This window comes from Heteronotia binoei, chromosome 8, assembly GCF_032191835.1.
Source record: "Heteronotia binoei isolate CCM8104 ecotype False Entrance Well chromosome 8, APGP_CSIRO_Hbin_v1, whole genome shotgun sequence".
Lineage (NCBI taxonomy): Eukaryota > Metazoa > Chordata > Lepidosauria > Squamata > Gekkonidae > Heteronotia > Heteronotia binoei.
In genome coordinates, this window is record NC_083230.1 from 46,964,714 (window position 1) to 46,988,560 (window position 23,847).

Genomic DNA, 23,847 nt, shown 5'->3' on the forward strand with positions numbered 1-23,847 from the left:
TCTGTTTAAAAACCTCCAAGGAAGAAGAGCCCACCACCTCCTGAGGAAGCCTGTTCCACTGAGAAACCGCTCTAACAGTCAGGAAGTCCTTCCTAATGTTGTGCTGGAAACTCTTTTTATTTAATTTCAACCCATTGGTTCTGGTCCTACCTTCTGGGGCCACAGAAATCAATTCCACACCATCCTCTAGATGACAGCCCTTCAAGTACTTGAAGATGGTGATCATATCACCTCTCAGCTGCCTCCTCTCCAGGCTACACAATAGCTGGTAACCTAAGTATGATTTAATATCTTAGAAGAAGAAGAAGATGGCAGATTTATACCCCGCCCTTCTCTCTGAATCAGAGTCTCAGAGTGGCTTACAATCTCCTATATCTTCTCCCCCCACAACAGACACCCTGTGAGGTGGGTGGGGCTGAGAGGGCTTTCAAGGACAACTTCTGCAGTAGCTATGGCTGACCCAAGACCATTCCAGTAAGTGCAAGTGGAGGAGTGGGGAATCAAACCCGGTTCTCCCAGATAAAAGTCCGCACACTTAACCACTACACCAAATGGGCTCTCTTATAGACAGTACTAAATCCTATCAAAAATATTGAGCTAACTTATGACAGAGCCCATTGTAGCAGGCTTTTGTCTTTTTCTTTTTTGTGTGAGTCTGTGCCTTTCCAATATAATAGACTAAATTATAGTCAAAAAGTAAACAGATATGAATAGAAAATAATAGAGACAACAGCAGGTTGATCTTTGTAGACCCAGGTCTTCCAGAACAAGCAAGACAGTTGCTGGAGGAGGGGGAGCATTTGTTTAAAGATCATGCAAAAAAGAAATGTTATTTAGAGCGACCAGAGATAGTTTTTAGGATAATCTGAATTAGATTTTGGGGTGGGTGGGACATGACACAGAGCATGCAGTAAGCAACTAATGTTGTCTATATTGCATCTCTGATTCTGAAAGCTCCTGTTTCCAGTTGATCCCAGAAAAGTTAGATGAGTACTGAACTTCCACAATTAGATGAGACACTGGTTTCCTTTGTTTCAAGCCATGGGCAATGTGCCATTTGAAGCATCCAGCAGCTATACCTGTTCATATACAAGTATATAATAGAGAAAGCAGTGAACTTATTGAAATACAATTCTCTACTATGTTACTGTAGTTGAGCTTCTATGTGTGCACGGTCCTCTTTTATTTATTTATTCCAAAAGCAATATCTGTAGGGAATGCACAGTCAGGACTGAGTGCTTTAATATAAAACTTATCCAAATTGTAGCTGGATACACAATGAGATTAGTTCTGCAAGGAAATCACTTTTTTGTGCTGAAATATGTATTTTTAACTGCAACAGGATAGACACAATTGCCTGAGTATTTGCCTTTAAGTGGTGGTTATAACTGGCATCATTTTCTGAACTATAACACTATAGTACCATTTATGATCATTGTGCTATGGAATATTCAGTATCAAAGATACTACTTTAAATGGCAGTTTTATAAAAATAGGTAAAATTACCATCTTTGTTAGCCTTACTACATAAAGGAGGAAAATGGTATGGTAATAAATAAAAAAATATTTGAACAATAAACAGATGTAGAACTTCAGAATGCAATGTAACCATATACATTACAGAACTATTACTGCTGTTAGCATCAGTGTTCATGTATGCAGTTACTTTCCAGGTAGTGAAACTTTTGATTTATAATGGCAGAGCATTTTCTACTACCATTCCTGATTTTATTTTCTCAGAAGGGTGTTCTTGTTGTTTGCCTTTGTTAGAAGAAGTGAGTTTTCTCCTATCATGTTTTCCTGACATACATCTCAGAAGATGCAACATCAGTAACAATGTAGGGGCACAGTAGGTAGTTTACCTTTTCAGATGGCCAATGTAGTTGAGGGTTTCAGCATATTTCAAGTTTCAGGGTATTTGTGCCTTGTATTAAAAACATATATATTATGACAACTTCAGTAAAGAGGCATGTTAGCTGTCAATTGGTAGATTTATATTTGCAGGACTGGAATGCAGTGAAGTTAGTCAATATGGCTAGATGTATGGGAATCTGTTGGAGCTGCACCATTAATATAGGGAAACCATTGTTCTTTCTCTGCAGTGCAATGCTGAGCTGCGTTTTTTCTTTTACTAATGTTGATAAAGGATGCAAGCACAAAGGGTAATGAAAAACCAAACAAGGTTTTTGGCCTTGACAGAGGATCTTAGAAGTTGAGCACAATATATAGGTGGGGAGATTCTGATATATTTTTATTCTCTGTACTGTTTGGATATGTACTGAACAAAAATGTTGCTAGAACCAGAGAATTATACGTTGTGTCTTGTCTATATTATATAGAACTTTGCAGAGTACATACTTTATATACTGAAAGACATAAATAAAATGATCATTATTCAATACCACTTTAAATATATGAACCTTTTCTCAGAGTTGGTCTTTGCTTTTAAGATATCAGTGATGGATTTTTCAATGGAGATATCTTTTAATATGTTTCAAATAATACAGAGGTGCAATAAATGTAATTATCAATAAATGCCCTTCTGATTTAACTGTTCTGAATCTTGGTGTTTCTGGCAGTTACACTGTGTCTCCCACCCAACCCAACATGACATGCACAGTGGTTTGTGGTTTGAATGTCATACATCCAAATCATCAGTTTCATAATCTTTCATAACATGAAAATGAGAAAAGTGATAAAGCACACTCAAATTCCCTGCACATAACATGCCCCTGGGAAAATATTTCAGATATTCAGAGTATACCTGAGTGGAGAAAACCTTTACAAAATTGCCATGCCTTCACCTTGGCAAAAAACAACCCCTCCCCCCCAAAAAAACACCTTAGCTATCTGGGAATATTCTTGTGTTTTGTGGAAAGATCTGGGCTGTTCTACAGAGATAGCACATTACATATTCTACAAATTCTGTCAGAGAAGTTCTAAACTACAGATGAATAATTGGGCTGGAAACTTTTCTTCTTCTTCTTAGGACTGGTGTTTAGGGAAACAGGTTTGGAATTCCCTATTGTGTTTGCGCATAAGCGCAGTTAGATACATCAGCAAAACAAAAATGGAATGAAAGGGAAGCTTTTTTTGTTGTATTCAATCCAGTTTTCTTGTTGACATTCCCTGAGAATTCCTGGCGCTGCTGTTTGGTTGGTAATTGTCAAATATTAAAGGAGATATTGAGATGCATCTAAGAGCAAAGCATGCAGCCAATGATTGTAATGCCAGGTGATGATCTGGGCTAGCTCATTTGTCAGCTTCAGGATCTATTGAGGCAATAAAAGTAGATTTGTAAGCCATAAAGTATTTGGATAGCGCCAGGGCTTTTTTTGTAGAAAAAGCCCAGCAGGAATTTATTTGCATATTAGGCCACACCTCTTACACCAAGCCAGCCGGAACTGGGTTCCTGGGCATTCCTGTTCAAAAAAAAGTCCTGGATAGTGGTAAAACTTCTTTATTTCAGGTCTTGTTCAGAGGTGTTAGACCTTTTTATGCTGTGGTTTTTGGTGAGTAGATGCAGAAAGAAATAACGATGATTCTTGCATATTTTTGGGGAACACACAATGCATAGACCATGTGCCTGTCATTTTCCTGTGTTAAAAATCTGCTTCTCCACTCCAGGCTACAACTCTTTTATAACCATGTTAATCCAATAATAAATAATGCAATAGAATAATGATCAATCTGGCTGGACATATATTGAAGAGCAATATCTACAGCCTTCCCCTGAACAACATAAGATAATTAACCATGGCATCATGGATGAGAGAACAGTGAATTAATTGGGTCGATAACAAAGGAATAAGAGGAACATATTCAGGATGAAGCTGAACTTTTGCTGCCATATAGAAGTTATTTCTGAGCAGAGTAGTAATAGTAATATCTCCCAAATGGGGGATAGTTTATGGAAAATATTGCAGTATTTTAAAAGTCAGTTGGTACCCTGGCTTCATTTCTGCTTCCAGTTGATCATCAAAACAAAACATATATATTCATATCCTAGGAAGTATGTCACTCTATGCCATAACATTATGGTGACTCAAAATTATACTGTTTCCTCAGTTGTGCTTGTTTTCTTTAGCTGTCTTCACAACATTGTTTAGGAACTTTCTTGGTATCAGTGGCGATACTTTTGTTACATAGATCTAGGTGTTCTCCTTCAAGAAAGTGCATTTTCTCAGCACTCGAACATATAGTTGCTGGGGACATGAGGTTCTCTCCTCACCTTACATGGCCTTTGGGCTTTGAAAAGATATTTGAAAAGTAATTGAGTGTGAATCATTGGCTTTTCCATCAACAGGTTACTCTATCACTGCTGTGTCTATTCAGTTCTTTTACAGAGGAAAAAGAATATGAATGTAGTGTGAATGCTTGTACTAACTTTCCTATGTACAGCATCAGTATGCCTGTTGTGCTACATTTGCTGACCACTTATCAGATATAATCATTTGCATCTGCTCTGTCTTGATAGAAGACAGTATACCCAGCACTGGGATAGTCAACAGGTTTTTCCCAGCTGCAATGCAAAACTTTACTTTTTCCAATAGGAACAAATACTTGAATACATGAAACTACATTATACCAAGCCATGTCATTAGTCTATCTTGGTCAGTACTGTCTGTTCTGACTGATAATGGTACTCCAGTATCTGATCCCCAGAATTGAACCTAGAGCCGCCTTCATGTAAAGCAGATGCTCTGCCACTAAACCATAGCCCTCTCCTAAATAGTGTCCAGCCACTAGTAGAGATTCAAACAGATCCCCCCTGGTCCAATCTTTTTGAAACTTGGAGGGTATGTTGGAGAGAGGCACCAGATGCTATGCTGGAAATTTGGTGCCTCTACCTCAAAAAACAAGGGTCCCCCAGAGCCCCAGATATCCACACATCAATTCTCCATTATACCCTATGGGAATCAGTCTCTATAGGGAATAATGGAGTGCCCAGCCAGGCCCGGGGCAAGGGGTGCCTGCGCCCCTAGGCTGAACTCGCTTCTCCGCCCCCCTGAGTGTTATTTTCACACACACTCTGCGTGCACATGCCAATTATGTCACTATGATGTCACTGTCACACCCCCCCAACTGCCCAACTTTGCTGCTGCCTCCCGAGCCTCGGGAGACCCCAGCAAAGTCCAGTAGGGCAGCGGGTGCGCTTGCAGCGTGCTCGCTACCTCCCTCACTTTTCCGTGGCCTCCCGAACCTCAGGCGACCCCAGCAAAGGGCAGTAGTGGCACAGGCATGCTTGCAGCATGCTCACAACCCCACCCCCCAATTTGCCGCAGCCTCCCAAGCCTCGGCAGGGCAGCAGCGGCACAGACGCGCTTGCAGTGTGCTAGCTTCCCCCCCCCACTTTGCCGTGGCCTCCCAAACTTACTTGGCCTACTTCCAAGTGCCAGCCCTGTGCCCAGCAGACATTTCCTTCCTCCCCCCACTGCTTTCTGATGACCCTGAAGTGGGGGCAGGGCCTCCAACCCGGGGAATCCCCTGCTTTCACCAGGGGATTGGCAACCCTACTAGATCTGGCTACCAGTGGTTGAAGTGAATGATCATCAGATACCAGCTATTGGGTTAGACCTTGTGTTGATCAATAGTTTTAGTAACATTGATACAAATGGTGAGGTATTCAGATGAAGACAGCACTCGTGTGAATCTAGACAATGACAACCCCCTCCCACACACACAATCTTGTCATAGATGTGACCTAGTATATATATTTTTAAAAAACACTGCATAAGCCAAAGATAAGGCTCTAGATATTTATTTCTCAAATACACATGGTTTCCTATGACTATAATCTCAATGTGTTTACCATTATGCAAAGAACAGTTGCAGTTTTACTGTACTTATTTCAGGAATCAAACAGCTTGTTCTTATCAGGTCAGTAGACAGCTTCAAGAGCCTTGTAAAATACCAGATATGGGATTGTTTACAAGATACTACTTTGGTATCCACTGGAATCATATGAGGATGTAACTGCTTTACACAACTAGATATTAGCTGATGATATACTTTCTGCTTGTGAGTAACAGAATATCTTAGCACTGCATATTCAACTTGTGAAATGTTTTGGAATCAACTTTATATTCTTACTTCAGAACTTCTGAGAGAAATCACAAGCTTGGCTGGAAGACATGCATGAAGAATTGTACTGTGAAGTATTTCTTTTGAGGTTTTTTAAAAAGCTAATTGAAAACAACTAAAATATTGGCCATTAAGATATACAGCATTTTTCAAGAAGTCTTGTTCACCCTGGACAAATGTTTTCATAAAAAATAATCTGTCCTTCATAACCACTGCTATTGAAAAGACTTCTCAAGGTTGCTGCATGGAAATACTTTCAATATTTTCTGAAATTCAATCTAACATAATTTCAACATTAGGGCTCATTCATAATATTGTATTAAAAGCCTATGCAATTTTCATGAAATATATCTGACTGTATAATCATGAATGCTGAATATTGTTATGGTTTCCTAGGAAGTTTGAACCTCATTTTTCTGGATTTTTAAAAACAAATCCTACGGACCTTTAAAACCACCAAGATGAAATAAAATTTTAAATAAACATTTCTGGAAAAATACTGTCCTAAAAAAAAAGACTGTAATCTTAATTTAGTGCTGCTTTGAACATGTCACAGAGGCCTTGGTTGTGTACCTAATTATAACAGTTTGCTTTGTATGGACTCAGAGGCACTCAAATTCAATAAAAGATCTGTTAAATTGGATTTACCACTTTAAAATGCAGACACAAAATAATGTGAATATGAATTTAAAGGTATGATAATAGCAGTGGATAATCCTATACTGAAATTATTTTGACTTTGAAAAAACACTTTTACCTAGACTTCCAGAAAGCTTTTGATAACGTTCCTCCTCAAAGACTTCTAAGTAAACTCAGCAGTTATGGGATAAGAGGTCAAGTCTTCTAATGGGTTAAAAACTGGTTAACTATCAGGAAACAGAGAGTGAGTATAAATGGGCAGTTTTCTCAGTGGGAGGTGGTAAACAGTGGCACATTGCAGGGCTCAGTACTAAGTCTGGTGCTTTTTCATGTGTTCATTAATGATTTGGAGTTGGATAAGCAGTGGAGTGGATAAGTTTGCAGATGACACTACGTTGTTCAGGTGATGAAGACCAGGGAGAACTGTGAGGTGCTCTAGAGGGATCTGCTTAAGGCTGGGTAAATGGGTGTCAATGCGGCAAATCAGGTTCAACATGGACAAGTGCAAAGGAATCCACTTTGGAGCCAAAAATCCTAACTATAAATATATGTTGATGGAATTCAAGCTGGTGGTAACTGATCAGGAGAGAGTTGTGGTAGATGGACACAAATTGGCTCACAAGCCAAAATTCTGGCCAAACTTGGGCTGGTTCAGAGCTGAAAAACCAATGTTAAGGGAAGGCACCTTGCTTGAATATTTACTGGACATTGGACCAGTTCAGTTCATCTGTTTGGAGCCAGCCATTTAAACCTAACAGCTGAGTGGTTTAGGGCCCACCACTCAGCTGTTAGGTTTAAATGACTGGCAGTCATTTAACCCTTTGTTTTTGCTCCCCAGCACTTCAAAAGGGGGGTTAGTAAAACTAAAGGGTTAAATGAAGCCCTTTCCTGGGTGATCCCTCCCCCGTTTCTCCCTGCCACAGCTCCCTATAGCAAAGAGAAAGGAAAAAATAAGACCTTTCCTGAGTGACCCTCCCCTCTCCCCCCACTTTCTCCTGGCCCTGGCAATCCACAGGGAAGGGAAGTCCCTTTCAGGGTGATCTCTGCCCCTTTCTCCCGGCCACTGAGAAAGGGGGAACTGAACTTGCAGGAGTGGTTCAGTTCTGGTGGGACCATTTGGGTCAGTTTGGGGTTTGGTTCATGGGTCACCCCAGACCTTGAACCAAACCACCCTTTTTAGGTTTGTGCCCATCCCTAGTAGGTAACTCCCTGAAAATGTCAGTGTGCAATTGCAATTAAAAAGGAAAATACTACGCTGGGGATTATTAGGAAGGGGACTGAGAACAAATCAGTCAGTATCATAATGCCCCTGTATATGTCTGTGTTATGGTTTCATTTGTAATATTGTGTACAGTTCTGGTCACTGCACCTCAAAAAGGATATTTTAGCATTGGAAAAAGTGTAGAAAATTGCAACTAAAATGACTAAAGGGATGGAACATCTTCCTTATGAAGAAAGAAGTGATTGGATTTATACCCTGCCCTTCACTGAGGGTATCTTACAGTCTACTCCCCTTCCTCTTCCCACAACAGACACTCTGTGAGGCAGGTGGGGCTGAGAGAGCTCTTTGAGAACTGCTCTTGTTCTCAACTGCTCTCAGAGAACTGTGACTGGCTCAAGGTCACCCAGCACTTGCATGTGGAGGAGTGGGGAATCAAACCCGGTTCTCCAGATTAGAGTCCACTGTTCTTAACAACTACACCAAACTGGCTCTTTAAAGAATGGGGAGCAAAAATGAAGAGTTAAATGACTGCCAGACATTTAAACCTAGCATAGGTTTAAATAGGTTAGGGCTCTTTAGTTTGGAGAAACGACAATTAAGGGGTGACATGACAGAAGTTTACAAAATTATGAATGGAATAGAGAAGGCAGAGAAAGAAGTACTTTTCTCCCTTTCTCACAATACAAGAACTCATAGGCACTCAATGAAATTAATGAGCAGTAAGCTTAGAACAGATAAAAGGAAGTACTTCTTCACCCACAGAGTAATTAACATGTGAATTCACTGCCACAAGACAGCTTCAAGAGGGGACTGGATAAACATATGGCACAGAGGTCCATGAGTGGCTGTTAGCGATAAGATATACATGAAACACTATGTTTGGGGCAGTGATGCTCTGTATTCTTGATGCTTGGGGGGCAACAATGGGAGGGGTTCTGAAATTCTGGCCCTGCTGGTGGACTTCTTGATGGCACCTGGATTTTGACCACAGAATGTTGGACTGGATGGGCCATTGGCCTGATCCATTGTGGCTTCTCTTATGTTCTAAATCCTATTAAAATATTTTCAAACCAGGTATTTTGGCTAAGAAGTAATATAAAATTAAGAACTTCTCTTTCATCGAAAAGAGCTTTCGCCTAACACTAAAACCAGCTGTAAGTACTGTATTTACTCATATACAAGACTGGGAATTTTTTCAGGTATGCCATAAAAAGGAGGTGCAGCTGTCTTAAAATCTCATGCTAGATACAGTTATTTCCAATAATATTTTGTGGTATCTATACCATTTTAGGTCATCTTCTTTTCAAGTAAATATTATAATTGCTAACAATTACTGTCTCTAAAGATGAATTCTGATTGGCATAAAGACAATCCTGGCCTAAACTAACTATATTATATAAATTTTTTACACAAAAAGAAATCTGACAGGATTTATAGGTACATGGATTTCTGCATAATTTTTATTTTTGTTTACATTACATCTAAATATGACACAATTTATCCCCAATATATATTGACATTAGAGGAGATGAGGTTATACATAGACAGTACAAATGAGCCACAAGGACTTGAGTGGGGCATCTCATTTTCCCCATCCCTACTATTTTGTCTTTCTCTTTCTTTAAAGTCCCCACAGCGTCTCCCCTTTTTCTGCCTCATCCTCTCCTTCCCACCAACCAGACAACATTTATTTGCCCCCCATCTTCATGGCCCAGTTGCATGGTACCAGACACCAGCTCAAACCCAGTTGCGCAGTTGGTAACCTACAAAGACTTGTAAAGGGAGGACCTCATTGCCCCCTGTATCACCTTCCCCACACTATTTCCTTTTTTTCCCCTCCTGGCAACCTCTATATCCTCACCCTTCTCTGCTTCCTTTTTTCCTCCCCATGCACCCACTAGCCTGCCTTTTACCTGTCCTCCATTTTCAGCTCTATTGTTTATTTTATTCATGTATACTCCCACCTTTCCCCACAATGGGGAACCAAAGCAGATTACATCATTCCCCTCTCCACCACCTCAAGGGTAAAAAACACTAGGAGTGGGGGAGGGGCAGACTGGGAGTGAAAAGCCCTATAAAATGTGTCCTTCCTAGCCACCCTGTCCCTGTCTCCCCTAAGGAAGATCAAAGAAAAGAAGAGACAGTCTGCCTGACCCTGCCCTGCCCTCTTAAGGGAGTGGGGAGGAAGAGGCAGCTTGCCTAACCAATAAGCTGCATCTCATTTTCCTCACTGCAGGTGGACTGGACATTGCATCCTTGGTTTCATGAAGGCCTTGAATGGGCTGGGCACCACCTCCACTCAGATGGGTCAGAGCCTGCCTCCCTTGGCTCACCTTGAGGTCCTAGGCCAAAACTTTAAGCATACATCACACTGGCTTTTGTGGGCTGGCTACTATTGAACAGCATCAAGCAGCTAGGCCTGAGTAAGGACTGTAGCCATGGGGGTGCATTTGAGGCAACACCCCATCCAAAATATCCCTGCCCCCTCACTGCCCACCCCTCCCCATCCCCCCTACCCCTCCTGAACCCATATGAACTGCCGTGTGTCTTTTTTGCAGCCCAGTTGGGGTGATGGTTACATCAACAAGGGGCCTAAGGGTCCAGATGCCTGGCAAAGAGAGAGACCCGGGGGCTCATACCCAGGAAGACAAGAAAGGCCCAGGGGGATTGGGGTCAGGATCATCTAATCCTCATCTGGCAGGAGGGAATCTGGTCCCAGGGAGTGGAAGAAAAGATGACAGGAAGTTATGTCGGGCTGGCCAGCCATTACCTACTCTGGCAGGCTGGCACAAGTGCAGTTAGGTGCCATTGCCAGGAAATGGGCCATTCTCTGCTGAGCTCACCTGGGATGCAGTCACACTCACCATTAAATCCATCTGCAACGTGCCTCTATTATAATCCGCACAACCAATTTCCCGATCAGACAACAGCCAGGCTCCCATTCTATCCCGTGTGGGTCCTGTCGCTGGTTGATCAGAGCACTCTACCGGACCTCGTTTCATGAGACGTCCATCCGCATTAGCGCAGGCACAGTGATGCCTGCTATGGCGCTTTGTTTTTTAAAAAAGAATTAATCAACATTTCAGCGCATGCGCAATTGCACTGGCGTGTTCAATGTGCATTTCAAATTTACTTGATCGCTCCGCAACTCAAGTTGGGCCATCGATTCATCACTTCTTCGCTGGCTCTTTGCAATGACCTCGCACACCCGCCATGACCTCATTCTCGAGGGCGGGGATGCGCGTCGCTTTTAAATGGGCCACATCACTAACAGTTTTGCTAGTCCGTTGGCACTACTTTTCCAGCACGAGCACTACGTGTGCAGAAAAAAACCCAGGAATTCAAATCAGTTCACATCTAGTTTCAAAAGTGAGTTTTGTTTCCGAACATAGGGGCGGGTAAACGATTTATTGAGCCAACATTCGCTCGCTCATTCATGGCACAATGATATCACTTGCAGGGGGCTTTGGGCGGGAAGCGGTGGTGCGCTTCCGACGAGTCGCCAACGATGGAGCATTCAAACAGAGAAATTCCACTCAGGAATCGTCAGAAGAATTTTGTTCCAGATTTAAAGCAGTATCAAATTAGTCCACGCCCCAGTCGTCTCAATGTGGGACTTGAACGAACTAACCACCATTTGCAGATACTGATGTTTGGACAACCGCTTAAAATCCAACATGCTTCCAGACTCCACTCATGGCCACAGTGGGATTTTCTGAATGTCTGATCTCACCCTTGCTGCCCTGCCTGTCTCCTCCATGACAGGAGGAGGAGAGTCTGGAAGGCAAGGTGAATGAAAGCAGCACACACACACACCCAACACACACAATAGAGGTTTACTTGGCTGCAATCCCTGAGGGGGAAAAACAAGATGAGAATGGCTGGGCTGAACTGGGGCAGAGTATCTCTTATGGGTATATCCAAGGGCTAGCTGCTCCCTCTGCAGTTTCCTGAAAGGCTCAAATATGAAGAGGAGGGGGTGGCCATGCTACTAAATGTACCACCAGCTAACCAGCAAGCATCTCCAGAACTCCAGGCAACTCCTGAAAGTTTTTTTTATGCCCACCTCTTTCATAGAGCTCTGCCTTCTTTCCCTTCCTGCCCTCACACATGCCTATATTAGAAGTGACTTCACCACATCAGGGGCACGTGCGTCCCTGAAAATTTTGTCATGTGGTATCAAGTTGTCTGGTGGTTGCTGCCAGGCCTTGACTTTGATGACTCCTACTTCAAAGGCCACAACAATCCTGGAAACAGCCCTGACCTTCCCCCATGTCCTTTACTGACAGAAACTAGGCCTGTTGGAGTTGCCTAGCAATGGCCACTGGAGCATCTGTTTCTTAAAACTACAAACACTTCTTTTATCATTCTGGGAGGTATTTTACCCCCCCCCCCGCCATTTTTAGATTGCTTAGATTTAGGTGTCCTTCCCACCTTCCTTCCAGCAGTGAGTTGCAGCCAGCAAAAAGAAGACTGCAGATTTATACCCCACCCTTCTCTCTGAATCAGAGACTCAGAGCAGTTTACAATCTCCTATATATCTTCTCCCCCCCCCCCGACAACAGACACCCTGTGAGGTGGGTTGGGCTGAGAGGGCTCTCCCAGAAGCTGCTCTTTCCAGGACAACCTCTGCCAGAGCTATGGCTAACCCAAAGACATTCTAGCAGCTGTAAATGGAAGAGTGGGGAATCAAACCCAGTTCTCCCAGATAAGAGTCCGCACACTTAACCACTACACCAAACTGGCTGTGGGGAGATCTCCCAGTAAGAGATTTTCCTCCATCTTCCCTGCTGGCTGTGGTGAGCCATGGGCAGCAGAAAGGGGGGAGGGGGAATCCACCAGTAAGGGACTCCCTTCTCTGCTTTCTGCTGGCCTTAAAACTTGGCGTGTTTTTCAGGTTTGTAGAAAGATCTGTCTTGTTCATTCATTGGCCAAGTCTCCAGATTCAAATATCTTCAGATTTGGCTAAGTTGGCTATTAGAATATACAAGTGGGGACCAGTGAGAAACTCACAGGAAAATCCCCTCACTGGTCCCTGCTTAGTCTTCTGGTTTCTAACATCCTCCAGCTACCTTTCTGTACACTTTCCTCACACTGCCACCTTGTTCTGTATACCTACCCTCATTCTCTGCACTCACCACCACCCTCACTGCAGTGCCTACCTACTCCTTATCCTTAGCACTCTATTCACGTCCCTTGCTCTTCTGTCTTGCTACCTCCTCACTGCGCTACCTGCTCTTCCTTCTGTCATGAACCTGGAGATGTAACTTACTTTGAAGCTCACCAGAAGTTTCCTGGGACCTTAACAGCTGTTTACTTTCCCAGGGAAGAAGGCCATACGATGCACCAAGAGGTCACCGAGTGGAGATGCTTTCCACAAAGAAATAACCATTTGTTCTACCTGCCAAGATGGTCAAGATAGATAGCTGTTGTAAAACATGATCAGGATACTGAGATGAGTGAAACATGCACTCTTAGATGATTGAGAGATAGGGGTTCACTATCTCATATGGGAGTCAGCTCCCTAAATCCTAATTGTGTAAGAGACTTCTGAACAGCTAGGACAGGAAGGGTTAAAAGTTTGGAATATCCAGTTAAATGTTGCTCAAGTGCTAGGATTCTGATTACCCTGCATGGAGCAGGTGGGGTCAGGATTTGCATTTGCTCCATGCCTATCCAAGGAGAGATGTGGAATAATTTCTGTATTGTTAAGTTTTGCTTAGTGATATGCTGCTTCTTGTTTATTTCCTTAGAGCTGTGTAGCTAGTAGGCAATAAAGTTTTCCTTTTTAAGAGAGCTGACTATGTTTCAAACTCCTCCCTGCATGTCTGGCCCCTTGTTCACATAAACTCACATGCAAATGAGAGGGGCTGAAGTAACTGAGAAACTCTGCCCTTTGTACATTACTACTGTCTCCCACGTATTGGCAACACGAGTTCTGGATTTAGTTTTGGATGATGGCACCAAAACACCCTGCCCTGCCCCACTTCTCTTACTTAGCTATCGCAGAAGCCTCAACAGTGCCTCTCTGCCAAGGCAGCCATCCAGCTGCCTATCCTGCCAGTCCACTGCCACAGCTGCAGTAGCTCTCCCCAGACACTTTGTCACCTCAATGGCAGTAGCAGTGGCTCCCTACCAATCTAGCCACTCATCCAGTCACCAATGTTCCCTGTAAGTTGTGGAATCTTGTGAGCAAAAATTCTACTTAGTGGGCTACTGGCATTAAAGTTGTGAGCAAGAGATTTGGCTACTACATAAATTAGTTTGCTCTGCGACCATCCTTCCTGAGCTAAGACAATGTGTGAGCCAGAGGCTAAAAAACTGTGAGCTAGCTCACACTAACTCAGCTTAGAGAGAACACTGTCAGTCACCCATCCTACTAGTTCTCAATCTGGACAATAGCAATTTCCCCACCTGCCCAGCAGCTTGTACACCCTCTCATTCCAGTGGTTCTCCAGCTTGGCAGTGGTTGGAACTTCCCCTCTCACTCAGCCTCCTCACTGCCTCAACAGTGGCTCTCCTGCCCAGCCATCTGCCCTGCCACTCAGGAGCTGGGGGATATGGCAGCTTCCACTCCTCTTTCCCAGCCTCCCCCCACAATCAACAGTTCTTTGTGCTTGTGCAGTCAACTGGTCTCTTTTTGAACTTTCTAAATCCTCCCCCCCCCCTTTTTTGTAGTTTTGCAAGCCTGGGGGGATTCCCCAAGTTTGTTTGTTTTTTTAATCTCAGTTCTGTTAATGTGGACCAAATACACAGATACAAGTATCCACAGATTGTCCTACACTTAACTATTAGAATATAAGATGATATATTCAGGACAGACATAAGATGTAACTTCTTCACACTGTGTATAATTCATTTATGGAATTTACTGATATAAAATGGCTACTAGATTAGATGGCTTTGAAGGGTGAACAGACATTCATGATAGATAAGTCCATCAATGGATATTGGCCTAATGGCTAAATGTCCATGTTCAGAGATAGTGTACTTCTGCATAACAGTTGCAGGGGTGGGAACAACATAATGCTTTGGCCCTCGTACTCTTCTTATAGGTTCTTTGCATATCTAGCTGCCTATTTTGAGACATGGACCATTAATGTGATACAGTACTAATCTGATATCCTGTGGGATCCCCCCCCCCAACACACTCTTAAATTTTAAAGGGAAACTTTTATGTTGTAAACATTATTTTAATATTTCATTCAAATTGAGGATATCAAGTTGTATCCATAGAACTATGAAAGAAAAGAGGCTAGTGCTGTGCTATAAAGTGCAAGAGTTCATGGACTGCTATAATAGGAGGCTTAATAGCATTTATCTTGCTTCTGCTTATGCCTTCTGCATCTGGAAATATACACATCTGGATCCAACACCATACCTTTTTGGTTTGTAATATTTTAAAAAATTAATTAAAGATGTAAAGAATATCCCTACTCACATCTTGATTTAGTAAGTAAGTAAGTAAAATTTTATTTGTATCCCGCCCTCCCCCGCCGAAGCAGGCTCAGGGCGGCTAACAACACAATGACCAATGGTACATTAATAAATAGAACAGTAATAAACAACACAATGACCAATGGTACATTAATAAAACAATTACATTAAGAACATTAAAATTGAGCATTAATTTAACCTTAAAAACCAGTTAGAGCATTAATTAAAGCAAACCATAACATTATCATTGACGCTATATTCTAGTTAATGCTGATGGCGGATATTTCTTCGTTGTAGAATTATAATTCAGCTGTTCATAAAAGCTAATTTAAAGAGGGTGGTCTTGCAGGCCCTGCGGAACTGATCAAGGTTCCGCAGGGCCCGCACCTCCTCTGGGAGTTGGTTCCAAAGATATGGGGCCGCAGCCGAAAAGGCCCGTGTGCGAGTGTTCTCATTTAGAAAGATGATATTTTTAGGTGGATCTAGCTAGGAATACAATTTCTTTTTCTTCAGATCGCTTTTTTAAAAAGGGAAGTGGTTGTTACTCCAGTACAAGCTGCTGTTTGCTAATTTGTCTTGATGTGAAATTCTGATCTGAGAAACTGAAAGGTAAATGGAAATTTCATGCTCCAGCCCTCTTTCTCCATCACACAAGCATTACTGGCTCTTTAGCTTCACTGTCAGAATAGCCTAGGAATTCTCCAAGGCTTAGCTAATTTAAATGAAAGTAAAATGTACAGTGTGCTGCATGTTCAGTTTTTCTTTTTTATGATGATGATGATGATAATGATGAAACAGTGTTCAGTTCTCTCAATGAATATACTGCTGACATTCCTTAAAGTGCCACACTCATTTACCCTTGTGATCAAATTTGGCTGACTCTGTGGTCTGATTCTTCTGCTACAGGAGTGGTGTGGCTGCTGCTCCTTTGGAATTCCAGCTCACCTAATTTTCATTATAGAAACAGAACATTAACAGAAACCAAGTAAGAGGGACAGGATGGCATGAGAACTGCAATTCTAGGATCAGAAGCCAAATTAGGAAGGGAGTTATCTGTCCCCCCCCATGTGATCAAGCTCCTCCCACAAGTTTCCATATTCTTACATTTACAGGAATAACATGGGAAGGTGAGCCAATGATGCAAATCCTGTAACATTAGAGAATAGCTTATATTTTTTCAGATTGTTCAGACTTTCAAAGGTAGTACATCAAAGAGATTATGCAAAGTTCTCAGTCCCTTCCTCTGCCTTTTACTGACAGAAAAGAAGTCTGTTGTGATGGCCTAGCAACAGTGAGAACATCTCTTTCTTAAAGCTACATGCACTCCTTTTATTATTTTGGGGTTTTTTAACTGCCTATTTTTTTAAAGATATTTCAGATTTTTCTGCAAACCTGGGCATTGTTCAGGTTTGTAGAAAGATCTGTAATATTGATGAGAGAAGTCACACGATGTCTATGTCAAGAAGAGAAAACTGACTTGAAATTATTATTGAAACTAATAATCTACATGTACTTTATTATCAAAACAACCAGAAAATCAATGTAAAAAATAAGACTAATTCATTAATGATAATATTCTGCAAGATGTTTGAAAGTCCATTGAAGACAGTGCTCCTAATGAAGATGATATTCCGACGTCTGTACAGTGCAAATTTAATCTTCTAGTAATCCCATGAAGCAATACATATGCTGTGACAGGACCACTGATTTCCTCTTCCTCTTTCAATTTTTTTGTCAGGCCTTTAGCTTGCTGAGCATTTGCCAGTTGGAGAATTCATTGGAGACCTGTGGCCCCATTAAGAATGTGTTTTCAAGTCTATGTTTTATTGACATATTTTAATATTTTAAATAATTCTGTGCCTGATGAAAAATTTGAAACAGGAAGAGGAAGTTGGCAGTCCAGAGAATACTGCCCTCTACCTGGCCTCACCTCATGTGGGGCTTATCCAGGCACTGCCTCTTGCCTCATCTCACATGGAGCTGAGCCAGGTTTCTCCCTCTGCTTCACCTCCCATGGGGTTTGGCTGCAATGAGCATCTCTGCCTGCCCTGCTGTGTGTGGGGTTTGGCTGGCTCACAGTCCCTTGACTCATGTGGACTTCAGCTGCACCAAGCAGATATGGCCACTGACTCACCTTGCTTGGCACTTATCCAGGCATTTCCCTCCACCACACCTCACCTCACACAGGGCTTGGCCGGGCACCACACTCTGCATCACTTTGTCTTGCTTTACTGGGTTGGGCACCAAGGTGGGCGCTCTGCCTTGGTAGTAAGGGGGGGTTGGTCCTGGGGGCCCCACCATAGCAACAGGCCTGATCCAGGTGCTTCTAACCTGAGACTGTGGGAGAGAAGCAGTGCTGGGCAAGTGGGAGTGATGAAACCTCCTCACCCCTACCTCCCATTCCAGCACCAATCCCCATAATCTCACTGTGTGGAGGGGGAGGATTCTTCTCACCTAACTACGCTTCCCCAGCACTGCTGTTCCCAGTCCTTTCCCCTCCCACACTGCAGCAGCACTGTGTTGTTGTTGTTTTTACCCCAGCGCCTTCGTATTGGTTTAAGATTTTTCTCCAACTTTAGATAAAGATCACTTTTCTCTCCATGTGGGCCCGTAATGCTGACATAATTACCCACAGATGTGCCCATGTGGGAGCATTAGAATATACAAGCAGGAATCTCCAAGAGCTTTTTCCTCTCCTCCACTATTTCCTCTTTTCCTTTCCTGATAGCCTCCATAGCCTCTCCCCCTTTCCTGCTTTCTTCTCTCCTTTATGCCCAACAGCCAACTTACCTTTATCTGCACCCCTGTCTTCAGCTTTCCCTCTCTCCCAGCAGCCTCCACCTAGGAAAACTTACAGTACAGTTGTGTGGTCCTGACCTCTAGGGCAGGCCCACTTGCACAGTAGGTAACCCTCAGGGACCTATGGGGAGATACATCACTTTCACCTGTATTCCCTTTCCCATTCTTTCCCCCTTCCCTTCTCTTGGCAATCCCCATATCCTCTCCCCTTTCCCTGCCTCATTTTCTCCTGCTTAACCATTCACCAACCTACCTTTGACTTTCTCTCATCTTCAGCTATATTTATTATTTATCTACTAAATTTATACCTCACTTTTCTTCACAGTGGGAACCAAAGCAGCTTACATCATTCTCCTCTTTTTCTTTTTATCCTGTCAACAACCCTCTGAGCATGTGATGGGCACATCACTTAGTGAGCTTCCATGGCAGACAGGTGATTTGAAGCTGAGTCTCCCAGACCTTACTTTGAAGCTCTGACCACTACACCACACTGTATAGTGTGGGGTGGCTGATATGAAACAGTAGCAAGCAGCCAGATCTAGGTAAGTCATTCAGGTCAAGTGGTATCAAATCACCCAGAGGGTGCTACCAGGCCTAGTCCCAAGAACTCCTCTGTCAAAGACCAAAACAGCCCTGGAAAAAGCCCTTTTACAGACAGAAACCAAGACAAACCTAGAATGCTGTAGTTGCTTAGCAACAGCCACTGAGGGCTTCTGTTTCTTTTCCCCCCTATTTTTGTTTAAATAAATGGATCAAGGGCTTCTGTTTCCTAAAGCTGCAGGTGCTCCTTTTGTCATTTTGGTTTTTTTAACCTTGATGTAATTTGAAATCACTCAACACTGACATTTTAGAACAATGTAATAAAGAGATGATTGTAAGAAAAATATAGGTAGGAATGTGGAAAGCAAGGGAAAAAGAGGTATAGTAGAATTGCTGCAAATATATATGGCGCTTATACAAAAATGTTTAATAGTAATAATCAGGGCTTTTTGAGCAGGAATGCCGTTCTGGCTGGCTAGACATCAGGGGATGTGGTCTAATATGCAAATGTGTTCCTGCTGGGCTTTTTGAAACAATGGTGACTTCAAGGGGTGTGGCCTAATATGCAAATAAGTTCTGACTGAGCTTTTTCTACAAAAAAGCCATGGTGATAATGTAATATAAAAATACTGTAATGAGCTTGGGATTAATTACTTTACGCTATAGGCTTGGCCTGAAATCGCATGGCTGGAGAAACCAAAACCCATGACAAAACGCATGGTGTCTTAAGTGCTACAGATATTTCCTCAATGAGAGTTGCTCTGACCAAACAGCTATCTGGGGCTGACTTTCTGTGACAAAAAAACCCTACAGCATGACGTCAATTCTGGTCCCCAGAAGTGATGTCATGCTGTCATCAACAGTGCCCCCCATGTACCCATCTACTGGACTCCCACCAGCTAGCAAGCCATGCTTGGGGTTTAATGGGGCCCCCTGTAGCAGCCATACTGGAATCCCAGATGGCCCATGAGCAGGAGTTTGAGGAAACCACCAAGGAGACCTGCCTATAGCCAGGGGTCCCATGGTTGCTCCCAGAACACCAGAAGCATAAATGAAAGGGGGGGACCCTCTCACACCATGATCTTAAGGTCTTTTCATCACCTTTTTGTATAGAATACTTTGCTGACTTTAATGGGTACGGGGTGTGTATTGTATCAGCTTGGCATGATGGGAACAAAGAGCAAAAATGGAAGTCATTAAACTGAAAGCATCACCAATAATTGATCAAATGTCTCTGGCACCAAACACAGATCTCTTAAAAGACTTACAGCAAAGGGAAAATGATGCAAGCTTTATATTAACAATAGTGGAAATTTAATTTCCCGGCGGGGAGGGCGGGATATAAAAAAAAATTATTATTATTTTTATTCATTTTAGTTGAAGCAATATAAGGCAAATTGTGGTGTAATTACTTTCCAGGTTCTTTCCCCTCCAGTTAAAATGCCCCTTTCTTGATCAGTTAAATTCTGGAATTTCCAAAGCTGGTTTAAAAAGTCCACAAAACAAACAAACAAACAAAGGCCATGTACATTTTATTAACTCAGCAAAATAGTGCATGAGCTTTCAAGATCTCCCCATCATTCAAAAGAGTGAGGGGATGGAGATCTCAGGTCATGAAACTTAGTTAAATTGTATTTGTGTGAAACTTTACTTCTCACCTGTAGAGGGCAACATTGTTTGCTTGCTTGTTTCTGTTCCTCTATATTTCAGATTCAGTGGCTGCCTCACCTGATATTCAATTTATGTGTGCTGGGGAATAGGGCTAAAATTTGTCCATGAGAGAGAGAGACACACATATTAATTTTTCTTAAGGAAACCCAGTAGCATTCTTATATGTACTTTTTAGTCATTGTCATTTTCTTTTACCAGTCTATACTGATTGCGTGTAAAATATGGAAGTAATCTTGCCTTCGCCACCATGTACTTATTCCTGTGTAATCTGGTCTTAGTTTCCAATGTACAAAGTCAACACAAATGTGATATGGGAAAGTTATGAGATCTGATATATGGTTTTAATGGTGCAACAGAGGTAATTAAAATAAAGAACAAACCTTGTTGTCAAGCGTCATGAAACTCCTTGAAGAAAAATCACTGGAAGTACAATGTAAATACTGCAAAATTTGGAAACTCTGTCAAAAATTTCTCAACAATATTTCAGGTTTTCAGTCTTTTATATGTTTACTTCTGGTATTTGCAAAGTTCAGCAACAACGCTGCTCAGAGTTTTTCCATACAAAATCTTGGTCATGTTTCCAAAATAAACCTCATAATATTTTAGGCCAGATTAAGCAATCAGATTCACGTGTTACTTTGAGGAAAGTCCACATATTTCACACTTCCAAAATTTAACCTTCAACAAACCACAATATTTGTGAATGGTAACTTCAGATGCTCACTTATGAAAATCTGCATGTTCGGCAGTGCCTCAGCTGATTCTTATGGCTCAATTGTCTTCTATTGGAACTGACTTCCTGAAGAGAAAACATTAGATTTTGGTTCTCCAACCACATGTAATGGGAGTAGGCTTCTTCCAGCTGGTGACGTTCTCCCCCACTCATCAAAAATCTGGAGGCAGGAGACAAAATGGTGGCCATTTTGTGATGCTCTAGGATTAGTCTCTATGGTACCATAGAGACAAAGGCTACAGAAGCACAGGTAGAGTCCTCCAGAAAGTCATGTGCAGTGCTGCGTTGGTTCCCCATAGGGTGTGCCAGTATGCTGCATTGATTTCCCCTGTTGCTGCTGCCCCCAGCCAGTGAACAGGTCTCTGACTGTGAGAGAAAGGCTGACTGAGAATGGGGGTGGGCGGGGGGAGAACATGTGTGTTTGTTTGCCTGTCTGTGTGTGAGAGAGGGTGCCTGAAAACGTGGGGGGGGGGAGTGAAAAGAATGTGTGTGTCTGTTTGCCTGTGTGTGTGAGAGGCTGCCTGAAAATTAAGAGGTGGGGGGGAGAACTTGTGTGTCTGTTTGCCTACCTGTGTGTGAGAGAGAGCCTGCCTGGGAATGGGGTGGGAGGGTGGAATGAAAAAGAACATGCGTATGTGTTTATGTTCTGAGGCTGTCGAGGAAGAGAAAGAAAGGAGGGAAAAGTGGAGCTGGAAGAGATCAGCAAGCAGCAGCAAGTTGTTCTCCTGTGTTTGCCCAGCAGATGAGCCTAAGGACTGCGGCTTGAGGTAGGTTGTTCCTCTCCTTCATGAGAGGAAGAGGATTTCCCAACAATAAGAAAAGCCAAAGCTGAGTGTGAGTGTGAGTGGATTTAACTTGTTCTTGAGTAATCTTGCTGCACTCAGCAAAGGCTTAATCCTCCCCCCCCCCCCCCCCGGCGGTAAATTGACAACAAACAATGTGCTTACCCTCAATTCCTTTGCAGATTTGGAATGGAAAATAATAACAAGGGCATGGGAAGGGCTGCTTAATAGTGCTAGTTTCAGACCTTGGCAGGGGTGGAATTCTAGCAGGAACTCCTTTGCTTATTAGGCCATACACCCCTCATGTAGCCAATCCTCCAAGAACTTACAAAAAAGAGCCTTGTAAACTCTTGGAGGACTGGCTACATCAGGGGTGTGTGGCCTAATATGCAAAGGAGCTCCTGCTAGAATTTCACCTCTGGTCCTTGGCTTCTCCAGTTAAAGGTACTTGATGGAAACATCTTGATATTATTACTGTCAATCAAAATACAAGTAGTATTACTTAGTGCACAGTTGTGCTACAGGCAAAACAGTGTTCCTCCAATTGTGCCCAGTTGCTCTGCAAAGACCCTAGAAGAAACCCAACTGGCCCACCAATTATACTGTTTTGCACAATGTTCTGTGGATGCTAGGAGGACTGGACTGCTGCCCCCATCGTGTAGGGCTGCCAGCCTCCAGGTAGGTCCTGAAGATCTCCTGGAATTACAGTTGATCTCCAGATTACAGAGATCAATTCCTCTGAAGAAAACAGTGGCTTTAGAGGGTGGACTCCAGCATTATATCTCACTAAGATCCCTCAGGAATTTCTCCAGGAATTTCCCAGTTGAAAGTTGGCAACCTGTTGTGTATGTGAACTGTAATAGGTATATTTAATGGTGTTCCTGCCTGGCTCATTGGAGCCTGTAGGACTGAGCTTGGGGATTCGGGAACGGGCAGAAGGATCCAAATCCCTGCTGCCCTGTGCCAATCATGCCCCCCCTGCTGGTTTGAATGATCCAATGACGTGCTTGCGCAGGAACTGTGTCGTATATATAGTTGGCCCCAGTTTTAGAGCGCAGTCCTATAATATGCTCTGCTGGAATAAAGAGCCATGATCACTTCCACCTCGCCTCTTCCATGCGTATTATATTATACAACCTTACCCCCACTCTCCAGAGGCTACTGATGTTTGTTTTCTTCTATCCATAACAGAGGGTGGATGGGTTTGCAGTTAATCTATCAGGTGTGGGTTTTGACAACAGCCTGGAAGGTGAGTTATCCTCATCTTTCAGATGGGGTTGTGATATAGAAAGACAATGAACCTTAAAATGTAAGCAGGTGCCCTGTAGCACCTTGAATTTTTATAGACATTTTATGTAAGAGGTGTACAGAGACAAAAAAGAAACAGTGCCAAGGAGCCATGAAGTGTGGGAAGTACAGGATGGACTGTTGTTTTATAATGTTATAGTTCTATATTAAATCAAATGTTGTAATTGAAATGTTATGTTGTATCTTGTATTCCAATAGTGATGTCTACAGCAGTGTGGGTGGATAGGTGGGAGTATATGTGCGCAAGGTGGTGATGGGGAAAGCATGAGGGAATGAAAAGGCTGCATTGCATGAGGGAAGAAAAGGCAAATAATTGCCGGCTTGTGATATCTCCTGGCACTGGGGTGACCAAACCTGCTTAATATAAGAGCCACATAGAATAAACGTCAGATGTTTGAGAGCTGCAAGACATAAATATAAGATGTTTGAGAGCCACAAGACAGGGAAGGAAGGCAGACAAATAGATGGGGGAGAGAGAGGTGGGAAAAAGCAACTTTAAATGCCTTTTCCAAGCTGCTGGCTAGCTTGGATTGAAATGTGATTTGAAGAGACAAATGCCTTATCCTAGCTGGCCGATGGGGCTTCAAGAGCCACACAATATGTGTGAAAGAGCCATATATGACTCTTGAGCT